Source organism: Peromyscus californicus, unplaced genomic scaffold (genome assembly GCF_007827085.1).
Source record: "Peromyscus californicus insignis strain IS unplaced genomic scaffold, ASM782708v3 Scaffold_7__1_contigs__length_154581171, whole genome shotgun sequence".
Taxonomy (NCBI): Eukaryota; Metazoa; Chordata; class Mammalia; order Rodentia; family Cricetidae; genus Peromyscus; species Peromyscus californicus.
The window spans coordinates 146,362,295-146,370,896 of NW_026294595.1; positions in this window are offsets into that span (position 1 = coordinate 146,362,295).

The following is an 8,602-nucleotide window of genomic DNA, read 5'->3' on the forward strand; positions in this document are numbered from 1 at the left end:
GAGGTCTTTTTCAAAGATTCAGGTGATGAACTCTCTGATGTAATAAATAGCTTCACCCACTGATAAATTCCCAATTTGCACAGACTAATGGGAGATGGGGCCTCTATGCAATGGGAAGCCTAACAGGAGGAAGAAGCCCACAAGCCATCATGCTGGTGGTGAATTGGGGCTCTCTGTTCCCCAGGTCCCTTCTTGCTTCTGCTCAACTCTGCTTCCTGAGACCCATGATAGGAACTGTTAGGTCCTCTCAACCATGATGGACAAAGACCCTTTGAAATCATGGATCAACTGAGTCTTTTCTGTTTGATGTTGTGTCATTACAGATTAGCTGACTATCACAGTAACCGATGCCTAAGACTGTTCACACCAAGTGTCTTTCAGTGGGCAGTCCCCATCTCATCCATCCTTCCTCTATCCCCAGGGCTGCATTTCTTAGTTCTCATGGCAGAACTGGTGGTGGGAGTGGGGTGGCATTTTGTCTTCTTATAACCCTGGATTATTTGGTTATTTGGGTCATTGTCCTTCTATACTGGTATCACCATCAGCTTTTGAAATGGAAACAGGCAAGCAACCCAAACTCTCTTGAGATCCTTATTGGGATTTCCTTTAGGTTTGATTAATGAGACAGCTAATATCTTTATGTAACAATTCTTCTTATCTGTAGATATGGTATGTCCTTCCATTTATTTAGACCGTGTACCTAATTTGTGTTATTTTGTATTTTAAGATTTTACCTAAAAATATCTTGCAATTTTTGTCAGAAATGCTCTCTGATACTCATAAATTTGTTTGCTATTTTACATGGTACCTTTTAAATGTTATATTTGCCAAATGGTGCTCTATAGGATTTTTAACATTTATGTGTACTTCTCTGTGAGTATATGCTTTGTGCATGCAGGTGCCTAAGGAGGCCAGAGGAGGGAGTTGGATTCTCTGGAGCTGGAGTTACAGGCTGTTTTGAGTCACTTGACATGGGTTCTCCAAATAGAACTCAATTTCACTGGTAGGGCAGCAAGCACTCTTAATTTCTGAGCCATTTCTCCAAGCCCTCCATAGGACTTTAAAAATAAAGTCTCATTCATAACAACCTTGTCAAACATAGAAGTGTGTGTGTGTGTGTGTGTGTGTGTGTGTGTGTGTGTGTGTGTGTGTGTGATATGATCCATGCCCCTTCCCTTGTTATTCTCTGATCTTTATTGCGATCAGAATGACAGGGAAAATCAGCCTTGGAAGAGGATTCTAGTGTCACAATGCAGGAGATGGGTGCAGAGGTCTTCCTTCTGACAGAATCACTCTGTGATTTTGAAGGAACTATAATTTCTCTGAATATTAATGTCCAGTTATCATTACTTATGGATGATCAGTAGTACCTATCCTTTGCTCTGTTGGAGGAAAGAAGCTAATGGATATAAACTGTGTGACAGTTAATTACTTGATAAACACTCTCTGTGACTGACACTATTAAGTTGGCTCTTATCTCCATCATACATCCCAACAGATTTGCGATGCAAACCTTGTGAAGGATTGTAAAAGGCAGACAGGGTCAGGGGAAGTTAGTGTCTTCTGAATTTGGGTTAGAACATTTCAGTTCTGACACCATTGAGATTTGAGAATGTTTGATTCTTCATAGGATGTAAGTGGAAGATTCTGTGCATTGGAAATGGTAAGTGGCACTCAGACAATCTACTGACCAAGTGATTGGAGTAGTGTGCACAAAATATCATCAGAGTTTTAGTGCCTCCAGGGAACAGAATCCCTTTTAGTTAAGGACCCCTGGCCTGGGTGAACCTTGTCTCTCTGCTATGGTTGTCTCATAAGCTCTGTACACTCCTCAAGCTGCACACATTTAATTTCCTTCTGATTCTCTCATATTCTTCATCCAGTATTGTTCCTGCATCTCCAAAGTCTGAATGTCAGTAGGTCAGTGGTATTTTGGTATGAGCCAGGGACCTAAAAAATCTGGCCCCTAGAGAATGTCTGACCTAATGCTTAAATCTACATTAGCCTTCATTCCCTGTGGGAGGGAGTGTCTGAATTCCTTCTGAGCTGACTGTCTGGCAGGTGGTCTTCCTGCTTTTCCTTAACCTGGTGCAGCTTCCTCCTGTGCTCCAGTGGACAGCCTGCTGGGCTTCCTAAACATAGCAACCTCTCTGTTAGAGGGATGGAGTCTTTCAAATTACAGAGCCAGGATCCTTTTAATAAAACCTTCAACACAGCACATCTGATTGTGCTTCGGGATGAATAATGAGAAGTCCAAGGAAATGGCTTCTGAATGTTTAAAGGAGCAATTAAAAATAATGAGTATTGAGAAGAAAGCAGTATTCTCAAAGAAGGGATGTGAGGACCAGTCAGAACACTGCTGCATGTGCTTAGGGTGTGTTGGGCACTTTTAACAGGCATAAAGTATGAAAGGGCTTTACCTTCATGAGAAGTATGTGTTGTATGTGGGAGCCTGTCTTACCTGGCTAGGGTTATTGTTGTTTGTTTAGTGATGAAGTCCAGTTGGTGAGTAGTAATTGATGAATGTTTATCTCTTATATCAGAAGAGCCCCCTCTTGCCTCTTCTCTATAGTGGTTGGTCTCTCCAGGTACATCCAAGCTTATCTGCCTCTGGTACTGAATGGGATTGCCACAGCACTTCTTCATTGATAACACCTTTAGGAAGGCCAGCGCTGATTGGAAAGGCTCTTGTAACAAAGATCCCTCTGCTCTAGGCTGCTTTTTCGTTCTGTGACACATTCTCAGGCTTATTGGGGTCTGTCTCTTGTCCACACTCCTGGATCCCCTACTTTTATTCAGATGTTTGTCTGTGCTAGACTCAGCCAATGAAGTTCTATTTTCTACAGGGAACACTTTGAAGGTAAGTCCTTCTAGCCTTGTTCATTTGGTGAAGGCCCAGAAAGAGTTCTCCTAAATAAGGTGAGGATGCAGGGAAGGGGAACGCTAGCTGATTTATTGCTAGTGAGAGTGTAGCCTGGTACAGCATTATACACAGGAAATCACTAAGAAGGTTCCTCGAGAAGCTAGGAATAGGTCTACCTCAAGACCCAGCTATATATCCTTTGGACATATACCCAAAGACTCTACCTCCTACAACAGAGACACTTACTCAACCATGTACATTGCTGCTTTATTCATAATAGCCATAAATTGGAAACAACCTACATGTTTGCCAATGACTGAAAGGACAAAGAAAATATGGTACAATTACACAGTGGAATATTACTCAGCTGTTAATAGAAAATTATGAAATTCTCAGGTAAATGGATGGAGCTGGAAACAACCATCCCTCCAGAATGAGGCAACCCTGACCCAGAAAGAGAAACTTAGCATGTTTTTTCTTACATGTGAATGCTAGCTTTTAAGCCTTAGATATTTGTGTTTCAATCTGAATGGCCACAGGGATGAGAGGTTAGGTACTACTAAGGGCCATGGATGGAGGAAGGGATCTTCCAAGGAAGGGGAAATAGAGTACAGTGTTAAACCTTGATGAGATTTTCTTGTGACTTTTTACATATGATTTTTACATCTGTGGTTCTTGAGTGGGGACTTTGTAGATGATGTCATCATGCTGCAGTGTCAAACAGTTAGACAGGCCTGACTCAAAGAGATAATGATGTCAAAGAAGTTTTACTAATGTGCAGGTGGCCATGTCAGAGGAGCAGCAGGTGGCAATTGAAGTTCAGGTGTCAGCCCACCAGGAGGAAAATCCCTGATGGGTAAATCTCAGATAGACAAGGCCCTGAGACCACAGACTCCAGAATCTCTTTTGCTTCTACTGTGCCTCTACATGTTTGCTGCTGCCATCTTTCTCTGGTATCTAACACAGTGTGAATAGGTGTAGGGAGATCGCCACTTGTGGTGATATATTATATACTCCAATAAAGCTTACCTGGGGATCGGAGGACAGAGTCAGCCACTAAATTAGACATAGAGGTCAGGCAGTGGTGGCACACACCTTTAATTTTGTCACTCAGGAGGCAGAGATCTGTCGGGATCTCTGTGAATTCAAGGTCACACTGCACTACATGAGAGAAACAGAACCAGAGAGTGGTGATACATGCCTTCAATCTCAGGAAGTAAGATGGTAGGACACAGAAAGGTATATAAAGCATGAGGAAACAGGAACTCACTCTCTTGAGGCTGAGGATTTTGTAAAGGTAAGCTAGTGGCTGGCTTTTTTGCTTCTCTGATCTTTCAGCTTTTCACCCTGATATCTGGCACTGACTTTTCTATTAATAAGAACATTTAGCAACTCATGTTACACCCACTGTCTGTAACGTAGTGTGTTTATCTCATGGAAATATTCCGTCCTACTGGGCATTTTTACCTGTGAATTATTATGAAAATGATTTCTTCTTTAGCTGTACTGTCTAATTGATAATAATAATGTTAGTTTAAATAGAGTTTTGATGATTGAAAATAAATACAAGGAAGTGTCATACAGCTAGGGCCTATGAGTTTCACCTAAGGAGCTGCATAGATCACAGTTCAGGTTAATGATTAAGAAAAACAATTGAGTCCCAGTAGCCCAGCTAGTTTAAATTCTTTTAATCTTCATGATGGGAGATGTGTTCACAGGTTTCAGAGTGCATCATAGTTGAAACAAAGCTTTAAAAATAACTTAAAGTTAGACTAAGATGTTTTTGTTAAATAGCTTTGAGGTGAAAAACCCAAGAAGATAATCAAAAGTTTTAGAGAGGCACATAATTGAATGAGGAACTCCTTAAAATCAGGGAACAAGAGCAAAGCACCCTAATTATCTATGGTGACATTTTATTTGTGCTGAAATGTGATATTTTATTTGTATGTTTATAAATAAAGTTTGCCTGGAGATCAGAAGTCATAGCAAGCCATAAACAGAAGTCAGGCGGTTGTAGCACATGCCCTTAATCTGATCACATGGCAGGCAGAGTCTCTGTGTGGTCAAGGACACAGTCAAGCGTGGTGACACATGCCTTTAATCCCAGTACCAACCATAGAGACGTGGAGATTTGTATAAACAGGCAGTGACGAGGAAGTGATGTGGCTGGGCTTAGAGCCAATGAGAGGGCAGAACAGGAAGGTAATAAAAGCTCAGGTTAGACAGGAAGAAGCTCTCTCTTGGGAAGCTATGGCAAGGTGGTAAGCTAAGGTTAGTCAGTGGCTATTGGCTATTTCTCTGATCTTGTTGGCTATTACTCCTATATTTGGCTCTGTGTTTCTTTTTTAATAAGACTGTTAAGAAATTCGTCTACAATTATCATTAGCTGACATGCCTTTCTTGGTGGATTGGTTGATGACCAAAAGTAATGGTTAATTCCTTGTACTTGTTTTTGCCCTCAATTTCCTGATATAAAAAAACTACTGAAACTACTGATGAGTGGGTATGCACCCTAAAGGTTTAAGTAGAGCTGACTGATTATTTTTCATATATAAATGTTTAGAATTGTGATTCTTTTAAGATTCCTTATAAGATTACCTTTCAAGATAAGTAATAAAGTGATTGGGCCTGCCAGTAAAAGACCTGGCTGAGGAAATTAACTTGCTTGCTTACACTAGTTGCTAGGGTATGAATGTACATGGGCTATTGGGATGATTTGTTTTTCACTTGTAATACGTAAAATGTTTAATCATGTAAGAGATATGGAAAACATGCTGTTTTTTTACTTATATTCATTGCAATCATTCACTTGAAAAACAGAATGTAACCATGTTGTAATTTTTATATTGCCTGAAAGATTTTGCTGGGTTGTATAAGCTGTAAGGGAAAGAAGAAAGAGGTAAAATGAGTTAGAAGGACAACATCAAGAATGAGAGAGTTAGAAGGAACTAGAAGAGAAACATCAAGAATAAAGATACAGTTAGAAGGGAAACATCAAGAATGAGAAGGAAGAATAAAGACAGAAGGAGAGGAAGACATCAAGAGAGACAGAAGGACAATTCTGGATAGACATAAGAACAGAGAGTGGAGAATACAAAAGAAGAATAAAGAAAAGGTCTGAATGAAACCATCAAGAGAGTGTGTGAGTGTCTTTTCCCTTTATCTCCTCAAGTAAGAAACTCATAATACACCAACTCCATGAATTCCCTTTGAGTCCTGTGCTGCTGGAGGCTGGTTCACCAGGCAGCAATACCAATGTATCCTGACTGACTGACACTCCCACATTCTTGCTAAGATTTTACATATTCTGCATCTTGAATGCTAGAGATGCTGTCAAGTGTTCTGATAGTGATGGTGTGTCTTTGCATGCATGGTGCACTCTGAGATTCCTCTCTTAGAAAGCCCCATTAACTATCTTGTTGATGTCCTTTTGATTTTCTTATTGATATATTGTAGATCATAAATGTTTGGAGAAAAGTTTATTTTCAGATAAATAATAAATTCTTCTCCCACTTTAAGGTTTAGATAATTTTCTAGAAATACTATTATTCATGAACAGTTTTTGTTATGATGAATATTTTCAAGTTCTGGCTTAAAATATCCCTGCCAATGTTAAGATCATAGGGTGTCTTAATTACTTATCTTGTTGCAGTGACAAATATCTGATAAGAAACAAACTTAAAATTTGAAGCGTTTCTCATGGCTCACAATTCACGGAGGATAGTCCATCATGGAAGGGAAGCCAGGGCATGAGGAGCTTAGGGAACCCTCAGAACACAGAGCAGTGGATGCTGATGTTTAGTTAGCTCTGTTCTTTCTGTGCAGTCCAGGACCCAAAGCACAGGAAGCTGCATAACTGACTTTCAGGGTGGATATTCCCAAGTCATTTAACCTAATATAGACAATCCCTTACAGGTACATCTGAGAGACTAACCTAATCTAGACATTTCTTGTGGGTATTCCCAGAGGTTTGTCTTCTGGTGACTTTAGAGGCTATCGTGTTAACAATCAATATTAACCAAGACATGAGGATATTAGCTTATATTTATTGGCAGCATTTATTTGTATTAGAAAAGTATGAATATATGCTAAATAAGTAACCATAACAAATAGACTTTTAACACATTGGGAATATTTAGGGCATGCTTAATGTGTAACCATTAAAAATCTATACAATGATACGTTATGAAACAAGAATTGTTTTACTATATTTTAGATTGAAAAATAGGTCATAAAATTTGAAGTATAATACAATATTTGAAAATTGCACACAGAATGAAGAATACATACCAATTTGTTACAGTAATTATCTTTGGATAGTGGTAATTTAAATCATTATTATTTTCTGTTACTGATTCCTATTTTATGAAATTTATGCAATCATATGTACTTGCTATAATAAAAAAAGAGAAAAATCTGTTAAAAATAAGAGACAATAACATTAAATTTTGCAATAAATATTTTATACCAATTCATAAACTATTGAAGAAAACATGATGTGAATATTAGCTTATTATTTAACTGGTGAACTGTCCTGTGTTTGGAGGTGATCATAGGCACAGGGGAGAGTGCAGGTTGTTGAGAATAATTTCATGTTTTATCTATCAAAGCAAAAGTTTGAAAATTTCCATGGCTTCTCATCAAGGATAATTATCTATTGCCTACTGATGGCTGTGTTTTCACCAACTGGCTCCAGTCCAACTGGCAATTGCATATTTAATTAGCATATCAATTTATTCTCATTAGTGAGTCTGGGAGAAAGTAAATAATTTAGACATTTTCTACCAACAAACACAGTCACCCTAAGACTACATTGCAAGTTAGGACCAGGAGACCCAGCCAGCTTATGGCTCTCCTGAGAATTTCCCTTCTGAGGGAAATCTGATTGAGAAAGTCAAAGAGAATGAGTTAATGACTTAGAAAATTCTCACTCTTGATGAGCTCAGGGGCTGTTCTTCATGCCATTTGCAAATCACAGAAATTCAAACTGGCCTTTGTAACTCAGTTGACCAAGGATCATATTACTTTTCAAATTCTCTACTTCAGTTTTAAATTGAAGTGTCTCAAGAGAATTTTTTTTTAATGCTGTACTTTTTATTTCAATTCTCCAGATCCTTAATTTCTTCTGTAAATCGACTCAAATGGAGCAAGCGTTCCTCCTCAAAGCTGTCCTAGAACAAAGTGGGTGCAATTCGAATGCCAGTTGCTAATATTTACTTATTCAAATGATTGAGACCACTCTACGTGTTCTTCTCTCAGCAAGAGTTAGAGTCCTGAATTAGACAGAGAAACATGCCTTATCTTAAGAAATAAACACTCTACATATACTTTACAGAGGCAGGGGACAAGCAAGCAAAAGGTACTCAAAGCAACTTAAACTAGAAATAAGGGCTATGGAAAACAGCAGGCAGCCCTGAAGTGCTAAGGAGCTGACCTCTCCCTCTTCACTGGAAGGAGGAGCAGGGATCTGTCATTAGCAGTGGATTTACATAGCATCCTTATGCAGGACACCGTAAACCAACTCAGTCTGCTGGCCTCAGCTGCGTGAAAGGAATGAGTAGCTCCTTTCTTGACTGTCTGAGCCAAGGCAGGGTCTTGTACTCCAGGCCATTGATGGGTATTATCTATTTCACAGGATGTATTAAAAAGGCACCACACCTGGTTTAATATCTTTCAGTGGCCACCTCAGACTTTTTTAATAATCTTGTCTTTGAACTTTTATCTTGTGAATTATTTTCA